We start from the raw sequence: 24677 nt of genomic DNA on the forward strand, positions 1-24677 counted from the left end.
ACTCCTTTCCCGTATGGCCCATTAAGGCCCAATACGAGTTCCCGTAACTCTCCGGACTCCGAAAAATACCCGAATCACTCGGAACCTTTCCGAAGTCCGAATATAGTCGTCCAATATATCGATCTTTACGTCTCGGCCATTTCGAGACTCCTCGTCATGTCCCTGATGTCATCCGGGACTCCGAACTCCTTCGGTACATCAACATACATAAACTCATAATAAAACTGTCATCGTAACGTTAAGCGTGCGGACCCTACGGGTTCGAGAACTATGTAGACATGACCGAGACACCTCTCCGGTCAATAACCAATAGCGGAACCTGGATGCTCATATTGGTTCCCACATATTCTACGAAGATCTTTATCGGTCAGACCGCATAACAACATACGTTGTTCCCTTTGTCATCGGTATGTTACTTGCCCGAGATTCGATCGTCGGTATCTCGATACCTAGTTCAATCTTGTTACCGGCAAGTCTCTTTACTCGTTCCGTAATACATCATCCCGTAACTAACTCATTAGTCACAATGCTTGCAAGGCTTATAGTGATGTGCATTACCGAGTGGGCCCAGAGATACCTCTCCGACAATCGGAGTGACAAATCCTAATCTCGAAATACGCCAACCCAACAAGTACCTTTGGAGACACCTGTAGAGCACCTTTATAATCACCCATTTACGTTGTGACGTTTGGTAGCACACAAAGTGTTCCTCCGGTAAACGGGAGTTGCATAATCTCATAGTCATAGGAACATGTATAAATCATGAAGAAAGCAATAGCAACATACTAAACGATCGGGTGCTAAGCTAACGGAATGGGTCAAGTCAATCACGTCATTCTCCTAATGAGGTGATCTCGTTAATCAAATGACAACTCATGTCTATGGCTAGGAAACATAACCATCTTTGATTAACGAGCTAGTCAAGTAGAGGCATACTAGTGACACACTGTTTGTCTATGTATTCACACATGTATTATGTTTCCGGTTAATACAATTCTAGCATGAATAATAAACATTTATCATGATATAAGGAAATAAATAATACTTTATTATTTCCTCTAGGGCATATTTCCTTCAGTCTCCCACTTGCACTAGAGTCAATAATCTAGTTCACATCGCCACGTGATTTAACATTAATAATTCACATCACCATGTGATTAACACCCATAGTTCACATCTCTATGTGACCAACACTCAAAGGGTTTACTAGAGTCAATAATCTAGTTCACATCGCTATGTGATTAACACCCAAAGAGTACTAAGGTGTGATCATGTTTTGATTGTGAGATAATTTTAGTCAACGGGTCTGTCACATTCAGATCCGTAAGTATTTTGCAAATTTCTATGTCTACAATGCTCTGCACGGAGCTACTATAGCTAATTGCTCCCACTTTCAATATGTATCTAGACCGAGACTTAGAGTCATCTAGATTTAGTGTCAAAACTTGCATCGACGTAACCCTTTACGACGAACCTTTTGTCACTTCCATAATCGAGAAACATATCCTTATTCCACTAAGGATAATTTTGACCGCTGTCCAGTGATCTACTCCTAGATCACTATTGTATTCCCTTGCCAAAATCAGTGTAGGGTATACAATAGATCTGGTACACAGCATGGCATACTTTATAGAACCTATGGCCAAGGCATAGGGAATGACTTTCATTCTCTTTCTATCTTTTGCCGTGGTCTGGCTTTGAGTCTTTACTCAATTTGACACCTTGTAACACAGGCAAGAAACTCTTTTCTTTGACTGTTCCATTTTGAACCACTTCAAAATCTTGTTAAGGTATGTACTCATTGAAAAAACTTATCAAGGTAACCTCGTCCAAATCGCCTACTGAACAAAATCTTCCTGCTAGATAGAGTGATATATCTGTGCTCCAGACACAAGTCCAATCCCTAATGGGCGTTGTTTCGGAAACAAGAATAGTGGTTGAGAAATTTCGTCAAGATATGAATGGTTTTGAAACCAGACTATCAGACATTCGCTTCGTTGTTCAAGAGCAATGGCGGAAAAAAGGTGGAGATCGTGCTGCTCCATCAGATTCTACAGCCTGAAACATTAGCACTCAGGTCAAATGATCTGTGCTTCTATACATCTGATGGTGCTTTTATCTGGAAGGACTGTAAACTTTATGCCAACAGGCCTTTTGTTGTATGGTTGGAATTTATTTTGTTGTGATACAACATTTATGATGCTGCCTCAGGCTGCAGTAATTACGACGCTATTTTTGTATAGTGTAGGTTTATCTTAGTAATGTATTCAGCCGAAAGCTTCGTAGGAGCCCAACATGCCAACATTCGTCGGGCCCATTCCAATTGGGCTAAAAACGATTACGGGCCGAAATTGGCATGTAGCCCACTAAAAATATCTGGGCCTAAATCAGCATAAGCTTTCATATTTTTCTGGTAGGCCTCTGCCCATAGTGGGCCTTTAACAGGCCTAAACATAATTTGGGCCCTTAGTAAAAATAGGCCGTTTACAGGTGTAAATATCTCGAGCCCATAAAAAACATGGGCCTTTAATAGACCGAAAGTGAGATTGGGCCCTGATTGTGCCAAATAACCCACTAGACTTAGCAGGCCGAAATGGTGGCCCATCTACGATGCGGATCTTTGACAGGCCGAAATTCGGACGGGCCGTAAATGCGCCGACCTAATACACGGGCCTTTAACAGGCCGGAACTTCAGTTGGGCTAGATTATCGTCATTTTTATATGGGCCGTTAATGGGCCCGATATGACGTTGGGCCACATATGGCCCATGGTTTACGTCCGGCGTTAATAGGCCGAAAATGAAAATAGGCCGAAAGTGGCCCAAAGCTATAGTGGGCCTCTAACAGGCAGAATGTCAGACATGGCCGAATATGACCCAAATCCTTCACGGTCGTTTATGGGCCGAAAGTTTTGATGGCCTGTAAATGGGCCCAAATGAAGCCAGACCTTTAACAGGCCGGAAATACACCGGGCCGTAATTTGGCCCAATTACTTAACGGATTGTTAACGGGCCAGAAGTGACCATGGGCCGCGTTGATGACAAGTTAAGGACAGGCCGTTGACGGGCCGATTTGATAGAGAATGTTGGGCCTTTAGCTGGGCCGGCCCATTATGGTCTGCAGAATCTTGTGGGCCTTTAGCTAGGCCGGCCCATTGTGATCCGCAAAATCTTGTGGGACTTTAGCTGGGCCGGCCCATTATGGTCTGCAAAATCGTGTGGGCCTTTAGCTGGGCCGGCCCATTATGGTCCGCTAAACTTTGTGGGCCTTTAGCTGGGCCAGCCCATTATGGTCCGCTAAATCTTATGGGCCTTCGGTTGGGCCGGCCCATTTAAACTTTGTGGGCCACTTTTGGGCCGGTCCTCGTGTCAACATATAAAGGCCCGTCTCGACCGTTGGATGAGTGACACCTGTGCCAATGTGGAGCTGACGCGTGGATCTGTCAGCCAATGAGAATTTTACACGTGGAAAATCGGCATTGGTCGTGGCTGTTAACGGGTTATCGGATCCAAAATCCGACCCGATAGCTTAACGGCGTTCCGTTACGATGGATGCCATGTGTCGGTCACCCTTGACGAAAGCACTTCTGTGACGTGCGATTTATCATCATGGAAGTGGACACTTCCGTGATGATAATTTTGGTAATGTCATGGAACACTTCTATGATAGCACAGGTATGACTATCTTGATTTTGTCATAAATTTGTCATGGATGTACATGCATGACAAAAAACGCGACCTACTATGACAAACACGTATCATCATGGAAGTGTATTTTTTTTGTAGTGACTATTTAGGAAGTCCCTAGAAGCATCGGTTAGTCCATTATAGAAGATATCAAGTATTTAATTTTTCTTAAGAGGGTGATCAGACAAAGCATTAAGCAATTGGAGAAGCCTCCCCCAAGCTTGTGGGAGACTCTCTTCAATTTTCACAAAGTTAAATATTTCCTATAAGGCAGCTTGTTTCTTATGAGCAGGAAAATATCTTTCAGAGAAGTAATAAATCATATCCTGGGGACTACACAGACAACCAGGAGCAAGAGTATTGTACCATATCTTAGCATCACCTTTTAATGAGAACGGAAATAACTTGAGGATATAATAGTAGCGAATTTTCTCATCATGAGCAAACAGGGTGGCTATATCATTTAATTTAGTAAGATGCGCCACAACAGTTTCAGTTTCATAGCCATGGAAAGGATCAGATTCAACCACAGTGATTAACACTAGGTAGCCAGAGAATTCATAATCCTTATCGGTAACAAAGATAGGTGAAGTAGCAAACTTAGGATCACATTTCATTCTAGCATTCATAGATTTTTCTTTCAGTTTGCATAATAATTTCTTAAGGTCTTCTCTATCATTGTAAGCAAGAAAGTCCCTATCTACCTCCTCATCCATAACATAACCCTCAGGTATCTTAGGCATTTCAAATCTAGGAGATCTAGGTCTAATAGGTGTTTCATAATTCTCAGTTTCAAAGACTTCATCAGTTTCAGTAATTTCATCAGTTCAGCATTCTGAATATCTTTAGCTCTAGCAAGTTATTCATCAAGAAATTCACCTAGCACTACTACAGGTTGCTGCTAACTGATACGTCTCCAACGTATCTATAATTTTTGATTGCTCCATGCTATATTATCTTCTGTTTTGGACATTATTGGGCTTTATTATTCACTTTTATATTATTTTTGGGACTAACCTATTAACCGGAGGCCCAGCCCAGAATTGCTGTTTTTTTTGCCTATTTTAGAGTTTCGCAGAAAAAGAATATCAAACGGAGTCCAAATGGAATGAAACCTTCGGGAACGTGATTTTTGGAACGAACATGATCCAGGAGACTTGGACCCTACGTCAAGAAACAAAGCAGGAAGCCACGAGGTAGGGGGGCGCGCCTAACCCCTGGGCGCGCCCTCCACCCTCGTGGGCCCCATGTTGCTCCACCGACGTACTCCTTCCTCCTATATATACCTACGTACCCCCAAACGATCAGATACGGAGCCAAAAACCTAATTCCACCGCCGTAACCTTCTGTACCCACAAGATCCCATCTTGGGGCCTGTTCCGGAGCTCCGCCGGAGGGGGTATCGATCACGGAGGGTTCTACATCAACACCATAGCCTCTCCGATGAAGTGTGAGTAGTTTACCTCAGACCCTCAGATAGCTAGATGGCTTCTTCTCTCCTTTTGGATCTCAATACAATATTCTCCCCCTCTCTCGTGGAGATCTATTCGATGTAATCTTCTTTTGCGATGTGTTTGTTGAGACCGATGAATTGTGGGTTTATGATCAAGTTTATCTATGAACAATATTTGAATCTTCTAAATTCTTTTATGTATGATTGGTTATCTTTGCAAGTCTCTTCGAATTATCAGTTTGGTTTGGCCTACTAGATTGATCTTTCTTGCAATGGGAGAAGTGCTTAGCTTTGGGTTCAATCTTGCGGCGTCCTTTCCCAGTGACATTAGAGGCAGCAAGGCATGTATTGTATTGTTGCCATCGAGGATAACAAGATGGGGTTTTTATCATATTGCATGAATTTATCCCTCTACATCATGTCATCTTGCTTAAGGCGTTACTCTGTTCTTATGAACTTAATACTCTAGATGCATGCTGGATAGCGGTCGATGTGTGGAGTAATAGTAGTAGATGCAGGCAGGAGTCGGTCTACTTGTCTCGGACGTGATGCCTATATACATGATCATACCTAGATATTCTCATAACTATGCTCAATTCTGTCAATTGCTCAACAGTAATTTGTTCACCCACCGTAAAATACTTATGCTCTTGAGAGAAGCCACTAGTGAATCCTATGGCCCCCGAGTCTATCTTCATCATATTAATCTTCCAACCCTTAGTTATTTCCGTTGCCTTTTACTTTGCTTTTATTTTACTTTCCATCTTTATAACAAAATACCAAAAATATTATCCTATCATATCTATCAGATCTCACTCTCGTAAGTGACCGTGTAGGGATTGACAACCCCTTATCGCGTTGGTTGCGAGGATTTATTTGTTTTGTGTAGGTGCGAGGGACTCGCGCATAGCCTCCTACTGGATTGATGCCTTGGTTCTCAAAAACTGAGGGAAATACTTACGCTACTTTGCTGCATCACCCTTCCCTCTTCAAGGGAAAACCAATGCAGTGCTCAAGAGGTAGCAAGAAGGATTTCTGGCGCCGTTGCCGGGGAGTCTACGCAAAAGTCAACATACCAAGTACCCATCACAAACCCTTATCTCCCGCATTACATCATTTGCCATTTGTCTCTCGTTTTCCTCTCCCCCACTTCACCCTTGCCGTTTTATTCGCCCTCTCTTTTCCGTTCGCCTCTTTTTCGCTTGCTTCTTGTTTGCTCGTGTGTTGGATTGCTTGCTTGTCACGATGGCTCAAGATAATACCAAATTATGTGACTTTACCAATACCAACAATAATGATTTCCTTAGCACTCCGATTTCTCCTCTTACCGATACTGAATCTTGTGAAATCAATGCTGCTTTGTTGAATCTTGTTATGAAAGATCAATTCGCTGACCTTCCTAGTGAAGATGCCGCTACTCATCTAAATAGCTTCGTTGATTTGTGTGATATGCAAAAGAAGAAAGATGTTGACAATGATATTGTTAAATTGAAGCTATTTCCTTTTTCGCTTAGAGATCGTGCTAAAGCTTGGTTTTCGTCTTTGCCTAAAAATAGTATTGATTCTTGGAATAAGTGCAAAGATGCTTTTATCTCTAAGTATTTTCCTCCCGCTAAGATCATCTCTCTTAGAAACGATATTATGAATTTTAAGCAACTTGATCATGAACATGTTGCACAAGCTTGGGAGAGGATGAAATTAATGATACGTAATTGCCCTACACATGGTTTGAATTTGTGGATGATTATACAAAAAAAATTGCCGGATTGAATTTTGCTTCGAAACCTTTTAGATTCGGCTGCGGGAGTCACTTTTATGGATATCACTTTAGGAGAAGCTACTAAACTCCTAGATAATATTATGGTTAATTATTCTCAATGGCACACTGAAAGATCTACTAATAAAAAAGTGCATGCGATAGAAGAAATTAATGTTTTGAGTGGAAAGATGGATGAACTTATGAAATTATTTCCTAGTAAGAGTGTTTCTTCTGATCCCAATGATATTCCTTTGTCTACTTTGATTGAGAATAATAATGAATCTATGGATGTGAATTTTGTTGGTAGGAATAATTTTGGTAACAACGCGTATAGAGGAAACTTCAATCCTAGGCCTTATCCTAGCAATTCCTCTAATAATTATGGTAATTCCTACAACAATTCTTATGGAAATTTAAATAAGATGCCCTCTGAATTTGAGACTAGTGTTAAAGAGTTTATGAATTCGCAAAAGAATTTCAATGCTTTGCTTGAAGAGAAATTGCTTAAAGTTGATGAATTGGCTAGGAACGTTGATAGAATTTCTCTTGATGTTGATTCTTTAAAACTGAGATCTATTCCTCCTAAGCATGATATCAATGAGTCTCTCAAAGCCATGAGAATTTCCATTGATGAGTGCAAAGAAAGAACCGCTAGGATGCGTGCTAAGAAAGATTGCTCTATGAAAGCGTGTTCTTCAAATTTCTATGAAAATAAAGATGAAGATCTAAAAGTTATTGATGTGTCCCCTATTAAATCTTTGTTTTTCAATATTAATCTTGATAATGATGGGACTGAATATGATCCACCTTTACCTATAAGGCGTTCCAAAAATTCGGAGTTTTTAGATCTTGATGCTAAAATTGATAAAAGTGGGATTGAAGAGAACAAAACCCTAGATATTAATAAACCCACTATTTTGGATTTCAAGGAATTTAATTATGACAATTTCTCTTTGATAGATTGTATTTCCTTGTTGCAATCCATGCTAAATTCTCCTCATGCTTATAGTCAAAATAAAGCTTTTACCAAACATATCGTTGATGCCTTGATGCAATCTTATGAAGAAAAGCTTGAGTTGGAGGTTTCTATACCTAGAAAACTTTATGATGAGTGGGAACCTACTATTAAAATTAAGATTAAAGATCATGAATGCTATGCTTTGTGTGATTTGGGTGCTAGTGTTTCCACGATTCCAAAAACTTTGTGCGATTTGCTAGGTTTCCGTGATTTTGATGATTGCTCTTTAAACTTGCACCTTGCGGATTCCACTATTAAGAAACCTATGGGAAGAATTAATGATGTTCTTGTTGTTTCAAATAGGAACTATGTGCCCGTAGATTTTATTTTTCTTGATATAGATTGCAATCCCTCATGTCCTATTATTCTTGGTAGACCTTTCCTTAGAACGATTGGTGCAATTATTGATATGAAGGAAGGGAATATTAGATTCCAATTTCCATTAAAGAAAGGCATGGAACACTTCCCTAGAAATAAAATAAAATTACCATATGAATCTATTATGAGAGCCACTTATGGATTGCCTACCAAAGATGGCAATACCTAGATCTATCCTTGCTTTTATGCCTAGCTAGGGGCGTTAAACGATAGCGCTTGTTGGGAGGCAACCCAATTTTATTTTTAGTTTTTTGCTTTTTCCTTCTTTTTAGGAATAAATATTTGTTCTAGCCTCTGGTTAGATGTGTTTTTATGTCTTAATTAGTGTTTGTGCCAAGTTAAACCAATAGGATCTTCTTGGATGATAGTAATTTGATCTTGCAGAAAATTCCAGAAACTTTCTGTTCACGAAAATAATTTTTGAAAATCACCAGAACGTGATAAAATATTGATTACAATTGCTGCTGATCAATAAACAAATTTTATAGGTCGTCCTATTTGTGCTGATTTTTTGGAGTTCCAGAAGTTTGCGTTAGTTACAGATTACTACAGACTGTTCTGTTTTTGACAGATCCTGTTTTTCGTGTGTTGTTTGCTTATTTTGATGAATCTATGGCTTGTAAAATAGTTTATAGACCATAGAGAAGTTGGAATACAGTAGGTTTAACACCAATATAAATAAAGAATTAGTTCATTACAGTACCTTGAAGTGGTCTTTTGTTTTCTTTCGCTAACGGAGCTCACGAGATTTTCTGCTGAGTTTTGTGTTGTGAAGTTTTCAAGTTTTGGGTGAAAGATTTGATGGATTATGGAACAAGGAGTGGAAAGAGCCTAAGCTTGGGGATTCCCATGGCACCCCCAATATAATCTAAGGACACCTAAAAGCCAAAGCTTGGGGATGCCCCGGAAGGCATCCCCTCTTTTGTCTACTTCCATCGGTAACTTTACTTGGAGCTATATTTTTATTCACCACATGATATGTGTTTTGCTTGGAGCGTCTTGTATGATTTGAGTCTTTACTTTTTAGTTTACCACAATCATCCTTGCTGTACACACCTTTTGAGAGAGTCACACATGATTCGGAAATTATTAGAATACTCTATGTGCTTCACTTATATCTTTTGAGTTATATAGTTTTTGCTCTAGTGCTTCACTTAGATCTTTTAGAGCACGGTGGTGGTTTTGTTTTATAGAAACTATTGATCTCTCATGCTTCACTTAGATTATTTTGATAGTCTTAAATATCATGGTAATTTTCTTAAATAATCCTAATATGCTAGGTATTCAAGAATAGTAAAAAATTCTTATGAGTGTGTTGAATACTATGAGAAGTTTGATGCTTGATGATTGTTTAGAGATATGTAGGTAGTAATATTAGAGTCATGCTAGTTGGGTAGTTGTGAGTTTGAGAAATACTTGTGTTAAAGTTTTTGATTCCCGTAGCATGCACGTATGGTGAACCGTTATGTGATGAAGTCGGAGCATAATTTATTTATTGATTGTCTTCCTTATGAGTGGCGGTCGGGGACGAGCGATGGTTTTTTCCTACCAATCTATCCCATAGGAGCATGTGCGTAATACTTTGCTGTGATAACTTGTAGATTTTTGCAATAAGTATATGAGTTCTTTATGACTAATGTTGAGTCCATGGATTATACGCACTTTCTTCCTTCCACCATTGCTAGCCTCTCTAATACCGCGCACTTTTCGCCGGTATCATACACCCACCATATACCTTACTCAAAACAGCCACCATACCTACCTATCATGGCATTTCCATAGCCATTCCGAGATATATTGCCATGCAACTTTCCACCGTTCCGTTTATGATGACACGCTCCATCATTGTCATATTGCTTCGCATGATCATGTAGTTGACATTGTATTTGTGGCAAAGCCACCGTTCATAATTATTTCATACATGTCACTCTTGATTCATTGCATATCCCGGTACACCGCCAGAGGCATACATATAGAGTCATATCTTGTTCTAAGTATTGAGTTGTAATTGTTGAGTTGTAAGAAAATAAAAGTGTGATGATCATCATTTTTAGAGCATTGTCCCAAGTGAGGAAAGGATGATGGAGGCTATGATTCCCCCACAAGTCGGGATGAGACTCCGGACTAAATAAAAAAAAGAGGCCAAAAAAAAGAGAAAAGGCCCAAATTAAAAAAAATGAGATAAAAAGAGAGAAGGGACTATGTTACTATCCTTTTACCACACTTGTGCTTCAAAATAGCACCATGATCTTCATGATAGAGAGTCTCCTATGATATCACTTTCATATACTAGTGGGAATTTTTCATTATAGAACTTGGCTTGTATATTCCAATGATGGGCTTCCTCAAAATGCCCTAGGTCTTCGTGAGCAAGCGAGTTGGATGCACACCCACTTAGTTTCTTTTTGAGCTTTCATATACTTATAGCTCTAGTGCATCCGTTGCATGGCAATCCCTACTCACTCACATTGATATCTATTGATGGGCATCTCCATAGCCCGTTGATACGCCTAGTTGATGTGAGACTATCTTCTCCTTTTTGTCTTCTCCACAACCACCATTCTATTCCACATATAGTGCTATGTCCATGGCTCACGCTCATGTATTGCGTGAAGATTGAAAAAGTTTCAAAATGTCAAAAGTATGAAACAGTTGCTTGGCTTGTCATCGGGGTTGTGCATGATTTAAATATTTTGTGTGGTGAAGATAGAGCATAGCCAGACTATATGATTTTGTAGGGATAACTTTCTTTGGCCATGTTATTTTGAGAAGACATAATTGCTTAGTTAGTATGCTTGAAGTATTATTATTTTTATGTCAATATGAACTTTTATCTTGAATCTTTCGGATCTGAATATTCATACCACAATTAAGAAGGATTACATTGAAATTATGCCAAGTAGCACTCCGCATCAAAAATTCTGTTTTTATCATTTACCTACTCGAGGACGAGCAGGATTAAGCTTGGGGATGCTTGATACGTCTCCAATGTATCTATAATTTTTGATTGCTCCATGCTATATTATCTTCTGTTTTGGACATTATTGGGCTTTATTATTCACTTTTATATTTTTTTGGGGACTAACCTATTAACCAGAGGCCCAGCCCAGAATTGCTGTTTTTTGCCTATTTCAGAGTTTCGCAGAAAAAGAATATCAAACGGAGTCCAAACGGAATGAAACCTTCGGGAACGTGATTTTTGGAACGAACATGATCCAGGAGACTTGGACCCTATGTCAAGAAACAAAGCAAGAAGCCACGAGGTAGGGGGGCGCGCCTACCCCCCTGGGCGCGCCCTCCACCCTCGTGGGCCCCATGTTGCTCCACCGACGTACTCCTTCCTCCTATATATACCTACGTACCGCCAAACGATCAAATACGGAGCCAAAAACCTAAGTCCACCACTGCAACCTTCTGTACCCACGAGATCCCATCTTGGGGCCTGTTCCGGAGCTCTGCCGGAGGGGGCATCGATCACGGAGGGCTTCTACATCAACACCATAGCCTCTCCGATGAAGTGTGAGTAGTTTACCTCAGACCTTCGGGTCCATAGTTATTAGCTAGATGGCTTCTTCTCTCTTTTTGGATCTCAATACAATGTTCTCCCCCTCTCTCGTGGAGATCTATTCGATGTAATCTTCTTTTGCTGTGTGTTTGTTGAGACCTATGAACTGTGGGTTTATGATCAAGTTTATCTATGAACAATATTTGAATCTTCTGAATTCTTTTATGTATGATTGGTTATCTTTGCAAGTCTCTTCGAATTATAAGTTTGGTTTGGCCTACTAGATTGATCTTTCTTGCAATGGGAGAAGTGCTTAGCTTTGGGTTCAATCTTGCGGTGTCCTTTCCCAGTGACAGTAGGGGCAGCAAGGCACGTATTGTATTGTTGGCATCGAGGATAACGAGATGGGGTTTTTATCATACTGCATGAATTTATCCCTCTACATCATGTCATCTTGCTTAAGGCGCTACTCTGTTCTTATGAACTTAATACTCTAAATGCATGCTGGATAGCGGTCGATGTGTGGAGTAATAGTAGTAGATGCAGGCAGGAGTCGGTCTACTTGTCTCGGACGTGATGCCTATATACATGATCATACCTAGATATTCTCATAACTATGCTCAATTCTGTCAATTGCTCAACAGTAATTTGTTCACCCACCGTAAAGTACTTATGCTTTTGAGAGAAGCCACTAGTGAAACCTATGGCCCCCGGGTCTATCTTCATCATATTAATCTTCCAACACTTTGTTATTTCCGTTGCCTTTTACTTTGCTTTTATTTTACTTTGCATCTTTATAACAAAATACCAAAAATATTATCCTATCATATCTATCATATCTCACTCTCGTAAGTGACCGTGTAGGGATTCACAACCCCTTATCGCGTTGGTTGCGAGGATTTATTTGTTTTGTGTAGGTGCGAGGGACTCGCGCGTAGCCTCCTACTGGATTGATACCATGGTTCTCAAAAACTGAGGGAAATACTTACGCTACTTTACTGCATCACCCTTTCCTCTGAAGGGAAAACCAACGCAGTGCTCAAGAGGTAGCACTAATGCGACACTACGATCAGAGACTCTTCGACGAAACTGTGTGTGATGCATTAATCGCAAACGGCGGTGTAAAAAACCGTCAAAAAAGGTGCAAAACATTTGCGATGGAGGATGCGTCAAACACGGTTCAGATTTTAGTTGCGTGTGCGATGCTGGGCATACTGTTCAGTTCAGTTAACTGTTTGCGATGTGGCAAAACAAAAGAAACGGGCAGCCAGATGAAGGCGTGTGCGATATACGGCTTACGATTCACTCGGATGAACTGTTTGTGATTAGGTAACACAAAAGAAACGGTCAGCCAAATCAAGGTGTGTGCGATATACGGCATGCGGTTCACTCGGATGAACTGTTTGCGTTGAGACAAGAGAACATACAAGGTATGTAATTAGAAATGTGTGCGAAGATCGATAATAACACAGACGATTGCTTCTAATAAGATGTATGTGATATGCTCTGTCTACACAACATCTATTGGCCATAAGGATGCAAAGAGGCATCCTATATCAGCAAGGACTAGTTGTTCCACCAGTAGCGCATCTAAGAGAACTCTCAAGTTAAGTGTGCTCAGGCTAGAGCAGCCATCAGGGTGACTGGATTGGAAGTTGTCTTGATGTTAAATTAACTGATGGTATGGGTCATCCCGGTCAAATTAAATTACCTTTGACCTGGATGATCCATCCCATGAGTTGATTTAACCTCGAGGTCCTTGTTTTTTTTAACACATGTTAAAGAAGGTCTACCGCATTACTTTTTGACAATGTGCGATACGTGGCATACAGTTGATCCATCCGACCTGTTTGTGATGGAATAAGTTGTGTGTGTTGTGGGCAAAATCTTGCTAGTACTCAACCATTTGCGATTGATGAATTCATCACCGACGGGTTCCCTAGTATAGTCCGTGTTCATCTGATCACCATCTACTTCTTGTGCTAGCTCGATGTTCCTTCTATGCTAATTTTCCATTAATTGATGGTGTTTTATGAACACGCCACCGTTTCCCGCCATTTCCTCACCTGTTTCCCGCCACCCAGCGATATTGCGCATAAACCTAGGTGGCGCGCGACGCGCGGAGGCGACAAGCGCAGCCTGTAGCACATCCACCTTTTCCAAGCATGCCAACCCACCAAAGCGCCGCCTCTGCCATCAACCTCGTCGACGAGGAAAACGAGCACGCGCCACGGGCCCGTCGAGGCCGAGGCGCTCCCGGCAACACGATGGACGACGCCATGATGCGCGTCATCGCCAGGGTTGAGCAGACCTTTGGAGCATGGCACTTGAGCACCGCGGATCAAGATAGGCACGTCAGCACCGACATGCTACAACTCACCTCACAACATGATCGATGGCGCGCCGCAGAGCAAGCTAGGCGCGTGCATGCTGATAGGCTGCGGCTCACCTCACGGTGAGACCGTTGGAGCGCCGCAGAGCGATCAGCACTTGCCTGCTATCGACACGGCGTCGCAGCTGGGTACACATCCCGTCAGCACCCCCATTCCTTGCCAGGAGTGGGCAGAGGCCCTCAGCACCGTACTTGCACCAGAGGCCGGCCGCGCCATACTTGTACCGGACGCCCGCTACGCCGTTCGCATGGGTGGCGCCGTTCGCCTTGTCCGCGGCCCGCTGGATGCCAGTGCGCTGGTCCATAGGCTCGACCGCCTCCTTGGCCTAGGTTTCCACCTGGGCACGGTAGAGGAACATGGCCGTCGCATCCTCGAGCTGGTGATCTCCGATGAAATAGCCAACTTGGAGCCCGAGATCACGCTCCAGATGTACCGCGAGCGTGTCAATCGCTTGGACGAACGCCTGGATGAGTTCAGGCAGAGCCAAGAGCTACCGTAGGCAAGGGCTGCTGGTCATGGTCTCATGGACGCGTTTTATTTTGTTGAGTCGTTTCGACGTGGATAGCTATGTATTCACAACAATCATAGTATTTCTCTGTTTATTCCTCTGTTTCAATGTGTGTACTCTGTTTTCCGTTCTTATATGTTATGTTTCAATGCATGTATATACGCTTTCCATTCTGTATATGTGGATGATAACAGCTAGATTCAAATTAGTATACAAAAACAGATAGAAAATGGAATTCATAATATATATATATTAATTGTTCATTAGTTCATCACAATATATATATATAATATCATCACATGTACGTGATGATACTTAAGTACTAGGTACAATGCATAAAATTGAAAACAAACAATACTAAAACCAATAATCCCTCCAGGGGCCAGTATTCCGGCAGCCCCTCGCCAGCAGCTCCCTGGTGCACGGCGTCTTCCCAGTGCGGAGGCAGTACTCCGCCTCCTCCGCCTCGTAGCGCTTGACATACCGATCTGCCTCTTGCTGGCGAACGCACGCGAACGATCTTGCCATTTCGTTGGGCGCCCACCGGAGCTCCTCGTCGGTGGCACACTGGAACTTATCGGCCCACCTCCACGCAGCAACGAGGCGCCCAGCACCTATGACCTTCCTCGCGAAGTACCCGTCTTCGTACACCTCCTCGGCACGACGACGCACCCGCCCCCAAAGCTCCATCGCCTCCTTTTTCCAGGTGGCATCACGGGCTTCACATGCCGCCGGGTACCTGGCTGCCTCCTCCGCCATCTCCTTCTTGAATGCCACTTGCATGGCTTTCTCAGCCGGTGGCAGCGACTTCCACAGACAAAGATTGTACTGGCCCCAAAACCAATCCAAAGTTGGCGGGTCTGACGCAACCTCATCCGGCGGCGCGTAGGGGTCCTCGTCGCTGCTATTAGAGTGAGCATCCTCGGGGGGGGGGGTGACTCCTCGTCGGCGCGTGGGCAGACCGGCAGCGCCATGGCAGAGATTTGAGAGAGAGAGAGAGAGAGGGCGAGCGAGGGGAGGGTGTAGATGAGAAGGCAGGCGGGACTATGTGAGCAAGGTAGTATTTATTGGCGACCAGAATCTAGATCGACGGGGACAGTACACACGCCAGTCGCCAGAATTTACGAGTACTGTAGTTTGAACTACACACGATTCCCGTAGGAAAATCCATGTGTGAAAATAATAGCTGACGGTTTCCAATACAGAACCGTGTCTGATTAAAGATCCCCGCCACTCACCTACCAAACCTCGATCCGCGACATAGAGTACCAATCGTGTGGGGGCTGGTTGTCTTGCCAGATCTTTACATTTTCTTTTTTGAACACTAGATTTTTACATCGTCTGGTGAGTTTTTAACTCGCACAGGAGTACACAAAAATATGATTTTTCAAACTATTATGGTTAGGCGTTGCATGTAGATGTAGTTCAAATTTGAATTACGGTCATTAAATGGCTAGAAAATCACTTAAATGTCTTTAAAAGGTCAAATGACCCCTGAAATTTTCCAAATTTTCACATCACAGTTGTATTAGTGCACGTTAAACATAGAAAAAAAATTGAAGACCGTAAGAGGAAGCTATCTCCCGTTCGTCATCAAACATGCATTGTTCCCTCTCGGAACCACGAACCTTCTAGTGAGTTGCTCCGGTTCGTGAGGGGTGTGTGTCCAAAATTTCGTCAAACAGGCCAATTTTTTTTACCACATCATCTCGGTGGCATGACATTAAATCAAGCAAGGTTTCATGTTTTTCTGATCATTTTTTAATCTTTTGGAATTAAAATGCCATGGCACTCCACGCATGTGCCCATGCCGTGAGACCAATAAGTTTGTAAATTCCTTCTAATTTACTGCACATGGAATTAACTCGCACAGAAGTACACAAATATGATTTTTCAAACCGTTATGGTTAGGCGTTGCATGTAGATGTAGTTCTAATTTGAATTACGGTCATTAAATGGCTAGAAAATCACTTAAATGTCTTTAAAAGGCCAAATGACCGCTAGAATTTTCCAAATTTTCACAGTACACTTGTAGTACTGCACGTTAAACGTAGAATAAATTTTGAAGGCCGTAAGAGGAAGCTATCTCCTATTCATCATCAAACATGCATTGTTCCCTCTCGGAACCACGAGCCTTCTAGTGTGTTGCTCCGGTTTGTGAGGGGTGTGTGTCCAAACTTTCGTCACACATGCCAATTTTTTTACCACATCATCTTGGTGGCATGACATTACATCAAGCAAGGTTTCATGTTTTTCTGATCATTTTTTTAATTTTTTGGAATTAAAATGCCATGGCACTCCATGCATACGTATGCATGGGACCATGTGGTGAGACCAATATGTTTGAAAATTCCTTCTAATTTACTGCACATGGAATTAACTCGCATAGTAGTACACACATATGATTTTTCAAACCGTTATGGTTAGCCGTTGCATGTAGATGTAGTTCAAATTTGAATTACGGTCATTAAATGGCTAGAAAATCACTTAAATGTCTTTAAAAGGTCAAATGACCCCTAGAATTTTCCAAAATTTCACATTACAGTTGTAATAGTGCCTGTTAGACGTAGAAAAAAATTGAAGGCCGTAAGAGGAAGCTATCTCCCGTTCGTCATCAAACGTGCATTGTTCCCTCTCGGAACCACGAGCCTTCTGGTGAGTTGCTCCGGTTTGTGAGGGGTGTGTGTCCAAACTTTCGTCAAACATGCCAATTTTTTTACCACACCATCTTGGTGGCATGACATTACATCAAGCAAGGTTTCATGCTTTTCTGATCATTTTTAATTTTTTGGAATTAAAATGCCATTGCACTCCATGCATTCGTATGCATGTGTACATGTCGTGAGACCAATATGTTTGAAAATTCCTTCTAATTTACTGCACATGGAATTAACTCGCACACAAGTACACAAATATGATTTTTCAAACCGTCATGGTTAGGTGTTGCATGTAGATGTAGTTCAAATTGGAATTACGGTCATTAAATGGCTAGAAAATCACTTTAATGTCTTTAAAAGGTCAAATGACCCCTAGAATTTTCCAAAAATTCACATTAGAGTTGTAGTAGTGCATGTTAGACGTAGAAAAAAATTGAAGGCCAAAAGAGGAAGCTATCTCCCGTTCGTCATCAAACATGCATTGTTCCCTCTCGGAACCACGAGCCTTCTTGTGAGCTGCTTGGTTTGTGAGGGGTGTGTGTCCAAACTTTCGTCAAACATGCCAATTTTTTACCACATCATCTTGGTGGCATGACATTACGTCAAGCAAGGTTTCATGTGTTTATGATATTTTTCTATTTTTTTCGAATTAAAATGCCATGTCACTCCATGCATACATGTGCATGGGTCCATGTCGTGAGACAAATATGTTTGAAAATTCCTTTGAAAGTGTAACTATCCCTGGGTGGTTTTGGTAATTCCTAACAACATATAGCTCATTGAGCTAATGCTATTTTAAGATAAATATTTCAGGAAAGCTCAATGATTGGCATGGAATGGACTAGGAATGTGGACCCCTCAAAATGCTAAGGACAAAAGATTGGATCAAGCTCAAAGCACAAGACTCTACATTTTACTTTTAGTGATCCAAGATCACACTGAGTCCATAGGAAAAGCCAATACTATTAAAAGGGGGTGAGGTGTTGCTTAATGAGTTTCTTGCTCAAAATGCTTAGTGATATGCTCCAAAAACCCTCAAATACTTTCTCATATCAACATATGTCCCAAACCAAAAGTCAAACTCGGCCGCACCGAAATCTTCTATCCGGCGCCATCGAGTTCACTTGTCATAGCCACTACCACAAACCCTAGTCACTTCGGTCTCACCGATAGGGATCTCGGTCTCACCAAGATGGGATTGCAACCTCTCTGTTTCCCTTCATAATGTTTAGGTCCAACCGAGATGAGCGATCGGTCCCACCGAGATTGCAATGCAAACTCTCTGTTTCCCCTTCGTAAGGTTTCGGTCTAACCGAGAAGAGCGAATCGGTCCCACCGAGTTTGCCTGGCCAACTCTCTGTTTGTCTATTACCAAAATCGGTCCCACCGAGTTTGTGTAATCGGTCTCACCGAGATTACGTTATGCCCTAACCCTAACGACATCGGTCCCACCGAGTTGACATGTCGGTCCCACCGAAAATCCTAACGTTCACATTTTGAACTAAATCGGTCCGACTGAGTTTTATAATTTGGTCCCACCGAGTTTGGTGATTTGTGTGTAACGGTTAGATTTTGTGTGGAGGCTATATATACCCCTCCACCCACTCTTCATTCGTGGAGAGAGCCATCAGAACATGCCTACACTTCCAACATACATTTTCTAAGAGAGAACCACCTACACTTGTGTTGAGGTCAAGATATTCCATTCCAACCACATAAATCTTGATCTCTAGCCTTCCCCAAGTTGCTTTCCAGTCAAATCATCTTTCCACCAAATCCAATCCTATGAGAGAGAGTTGACTGTTGGGGAGACTATCATTTGAAGCACAAGATCAAGCAGTTCATCATCAACACAACATCTATTACCTTTTCGAGAGTGGTGTCTCCTAGATTGGTTAGGTGTCACTTGGGAACCTCCATCAAGCTTGTGGAGTTGAACAAAGGAGTTTGTACGGGCAAGGAGATCGCCTACTTCGTGAAGATCTACCCTAGTGAGGCAAATCCTTCATGGGCGATGGCCATGCTGGGATAGACAAGGTTGCTTCTTCGTGGACCGTTCGTGGGTGGAGCCCTCCGTGGACTCGCGCAACCGTTACCCTTCGTGGGTTGAAGTCTCCATCAACGTGGATGTACGATAGCACCACCTATCGGAACCACGGATAAAAAATCTCCGTGTCTACATTGTGTTTGCTCCCTCAAACTCCTCCCTTTACCTTCATGTGCAATTGTTTTACTTTCCGCTGCTTTACTCTTAGAATTGCATGTGTAGGTTGATTACTTGATCTGTGCTAAGTTGCTAAAATCTGCCAAGACTTAAAATTGTGAAAAGGCTAGATTTTTATTTGGTCAAGTAGTCTAATCACCCCCCCTCTAGACATACTTTCGATCCTACAAGTGGTATCAGAGCCTTGGTCTCCATTTTCTTTGATTTCCATATCTTTTGGTGATCATAGCCTTGGTTTCACAACCTAGGAGAGTATGGCGTCTAGCGAGGGAAATTACCATCGTAGAGGTCCTTACTTTGATGGTACTAATTTTGCTGGTTGGAAGCATAAGATGAAAATGCATATTCTTGGACATAACCCCGCCGTTTGGGCCATTGTGTGTATTGGCTTGCAAGGTGAATTCTTTGATGGGAGAGAACCGAACCGTGAAGCTACCGCAGAAGAGTTGAAGATGCTGCAATACAATGCTCAAGCTTGTGATATTCTCTTCAACGGATTGTGCCCCGAAGAATTCAACAAAATCAGCCGTCTTGAGAATGCAAAGGAAATTTGGGATACTTTTATTGATATGCACGAAGGTACCGACTCCGTCAAGGAATCCAAATTGGATGTGCTTCAAAGTCAACTTGACAAGTTCAAAATGAAGGATGGTGAAGGTGTCGCTGAAATGTACTCTAGGCTTGCTCTCATCACAAATGAGATTGCCGGCTTAGGAAGTGAAGAGATGACCGATAGATTCATCATCAAGAAGATCCTAAGAGCCTTGGATGGAAAATATGATATTGTGTGCACATTGATCCAAATGATGCTGAATTACTAAGATCTCAAGCCAACGGAAGTCATTGGAAGAATTGTCGCTCACGAGATGTCACTTAAGGATAAGGAAGAGCTTCACAAAAAGTCAAGTGGTGCTTACAAAGCCTCATGTGAAGCTCACACATCATCAAGTGAGAAACAAACCTTCAATGAAGAATTGAGCCAAATGGTGAAGAACTTCAACAAATTCTACAAGAGTAGAAGCAAGGAAAGAAGCTCCAAGTCAAGGTCCTACAATGGCAAGAGATCTTCAAGTCATGAATGAAATTGCTACAATTGTGGAAGACCCGGACACTACTCCAATGAGTGTACGGCTCCCTACATAAGAAGAGAAGATTCTCCCAAAAGAATTAGTAGAAGAGAAGAATCACCGCCAAGGGAGAGAAGGAGTAGAGATGATCATTATGAACGAAGACCCTCTCGGAGAAGCAAGGATTTAGAGAGGAAGGACAAATCATCAAAGAGTTACACAAAAAGAAGACATCAAGCTCATGTTGGTGAATGGGTATCCGGCTCCGACTCTGACGATCACTTCGAAAGAAGTTATAACTCCGACTTCGAATATACTAAAGATGAAGGTGTTGCCGGTCTAGCACTTTTGTCAACCAACCCCTACGACATATTTGACTCACCAAATGAAGGAATTGGGAGATTCTTCATGGCTAAAGGTCCAAAGGTAACACACCCCGAGGATGTCGATTTCAATAGTGATGAAGATGATTTGCTAGGAGATGATGATTTACTTGTTGACAACTCTAGTTATGAAAACTATGATGAAATTGCTATTAATCATGATAATCAAGATAAAACGAATGACGATGATAAGAAGGAGATTGAGCATCTAACTAAAGAACTAAACACTCTTAAGTTAGCTCATGAAACTACCTTGGAAGATCATCGAGAACTTTTAAAGACTCATGAGAAGCTACGCTTTGAAAAGCTCAACCTTGAGCAAGAGCATGAGTTCTTAAAAGCAATAAATGATGATCTTCGCAAGAAAAGTTCTTACATTGCCAAGCGTTCACTCTTGTCTACTTACATGCCACAAGTTAAATCTAGCAACAAGAACAAGAACGATTCTTCATCTAGTAGTAACAACAATCATGCTAAATCCAATGTTGTTGCTTCTAGTAGTTCTCTTGATTCCACTAATGGTTCTCTTATCCAAGTTACACTTGAGCAATAAAATAGCTTATTGAAGGGAATTATAGAGAAAGGTGTTTACAAGAGTCTTGCCGGAAGTAAGCAATTTGAGGAAATTGTACGCAAGCAAGGAAGACACCGGAAGAATCAAGGTGTTGGTTTTGAACGAATGTTCAATGCCAATGGAGTTGAGTGGGAAGAAGATCAATACCCCAAGACGATGTTTGTTCCTCAACAAGAGAAGTATGACCCTACTTCTTTCCAAGGAACACAAGCTCAAGATGATCTTCCACCACAAGACCACAAGCTAAACGGCAAGGACAAGCTTCAAGAGGAGATTGATGCATTTGAAGAAGCACCTAAGGCCTTGGTCAAGTGGGTTCCCAAGACTACATCAAGTTCCACTTCATCAAGTACGACTACAACTCCAAGGATTCCCATCAAGATGGTGTAGATCCCGAAGAAGAAGAACTAGAGAGTTCTTGAGGGTGACTCCGCCAACATTCTTCACTCTTATCATTTTGGCAAGGACAAGTGCAAACAACTTCCATATCTTGCACTAGTTCAAGGAGTCACAAACCCTCTTGTTGGTAAGACAAGGGACAAGGTAACCTACTACTTTCATGGACATCATCATATGTGAACATCACTCTATGTCTATGGATATCCTTGTTTGTTCCTTGTAGGACTAACTCGTGTAGGTATTGAAAGTGCAACTCACTCCAAAGGATTGCTCCGAATGATCTACATCAACATTGAGCACCCACATCTTCAACACCTACATGAAGTCATCATCGACAAAACCCAAGGTTAGTTCATCCCTCTTAGGGGGGATATCACATCTAGGGGGAGCTTTACTCTAATCAATGGAGCTAAAGCAACTCTAATGATGTGAGCACAACAATGCTTTATGTAAAAGTGGCAACCCCACTTGTGCTTAAACGATCAGTATGACCTATGATCAAATGTTCTCATTTGACTCCTAAGTCAATATACTCATATATAGATGACCTAGTCATCGCCAAATTGCTTGATAGATGCTAGAGTGATTGTGCATGCTTTGTCACATATTTCATTTGTAATTTTATTGCGTGAGCATGTTGGATGCATATTTTGCTCATTCGAGGACATCCATTTGTTGCTTTGATTGTTTGGCTTTTTCTCTTTTGCCAAATGGATGGACAAGAATGACTAAGAACTCCCTCTAGCTATCTATGCTTTTCTTGTCTCAAACTCTATTCATGCTACATCACAAAGTTTGATCAAGTCAGATTCGAACCACTATGTGTGAGGAGCACTCGGAGTCCCCAATTCGTCATAAACTTAAACTTCCAAAACCTCTTTGTGCATTTCGGTCTGTCCGAATCATCCATTTCGGTCACACTGAGATCACTAAGTTGATCTAGGTTTTCAATCTCGGTGCAACCGATTTGAACTTTTCGGTCACACCGAGTTGCAGTAACCGCTTGCGATTCTGCATGTCGGTGCCACCGAGTTGTACCACTCGGTCACACCGACAGGGTCGGGATATATAAACCCACGGGTGAGACTTTGGAAATTTCTTCGAAACCTCTCAGCCCGTGCATATCCTGCTCTGCCGCCTCAGGTCTCCGGATCGTCTTCTCGCCGCCAGTGACCTCCGGCCGCTGGTTTCCGTCGCCGTCAACGGAATTCTGCCCCTCCATTGCCACCGTAGCGAACTCTGCCGAACTAGGGTATGAGTTCGATCCTTTGTACTATTCTTTTTCCTCTGATTCTTAGCACATTGTTCTGCCATGATCATCACCATGTATGCAAACACTCTATCCACCGAAAAGATCCCTTAGGTTAGGTTTGATTTGAAAATTAGGGTTAGGTCTTCCCAGAACTCATCTCGGACCGACCGAGTTGTAGAAATCGGTCTCACCGATTTGGCTTAGGCCATTGCACTTGCACTTTCGGTCTGACCGAAAACTGCGAATCGGTGTGACTGAGTTCGATTCTCTATGAAACCCTAGCAGTCTCGGTGCCACCGAACTGTGACCCGGTCTGACCGAGTTCACTAGTTTAGGTTCCAAAAGCTGCTTCGGTATCACCGACTCTACAAATCGGTAGATCCGAAATGCTTTCTGTGAAGAACTAAAACTAAGTTTTTAAGTCATCTAGTTTGCAAAAACTCTGCACTTTGTGATGCTCATCCACTCTACCTCATCTATATCTATTCACAGGGTCTGCTGTCAGTAAGTTTGCAGAGATGTCTGATCAAAGTGACAGTCAAAACAGGTCAGGGGAACAGGTGCAGATGAGTGAGGGTTCAGATCCCTCAAGCACTTCTGATGATGGCAGCAGGAGCACTCCAAGCAACTTGCCAAAGGCAGCCACCAGATCTAGGAAGAAGAGAACCTCAGAATGTGAGGATGCGGATTATGTTGCCACTTAGGAGGAAGTAAGCTCCAAGAAGAAGGTGCTGAGAAAGGAGTATGGCACAGCTGCTGCAAATAAGCCAGGGCTGAATAAGAAGGCACCAGCAAGAAGAATTCCTATGTCTAAGGCCAGAGCCTCTACTCAAGAGACAATGGAGTTCACTCTTGAACCCAAAGAAGGTGGTGAGGGCAAAAAGAGCAAGGAAAGGGTCAAGAAGACCATTGCCAGAGTCATTGGCAAGGCCTCCATGATGAGAGATCCATCTGAAGAAGAAGAGGAAGAGGAAGAGGGTGCTGCACCAGCACCCAAAGCTCAGAAGCTTATGGGAGGTGCTATAAAGGCAGGGGCTGCTCCATCAAATCCCAAGTCTGCTCCCAAAGCTCCAGCTCAAAAGCCTCCAAAAACCAAGAGGAACACCAAAAATTACCTGCTGAGGAAAAGAACAAGGGCCCAGTGCCTGATGCTGAAGAAGAAGATGATGATTCACTTGTTTTGAGGAAGTTGAAGCCCAAGGTTCCTGACCATAATGATGCTCATCCAGTAGCTAAAGACATGCACATCAGAAAAGATGATGGACTGAGATTGTGGAGACAGCCTAATCCTTATGCTGTAAGGAGAAGGACAACAATTGACTACAGGTTTCACACAAAGGAACAACAAGACTTCTATGAAACTATTTTGCTTGACAAGAAGCCCATTGTTTGTGACATGAGATGGGTTGATTGGGAATTCAT

Source organism: Aegilops tauschii, chromosome 7 (assembly GCF_002575655.3).
Source record: "Aegilops tauschii subsp. strangulata cultivar AL8/78 chromosome 7, Aet v6.0, whole genome shotgun sequence".
In the NCBI taxonomy this organism is placed as follows: Eukaryota; Viridiplantae; Streptophyta; class Magnoliopsida; order Poales; family Poaceae; genus Aegilops; species Aegilops tauschii.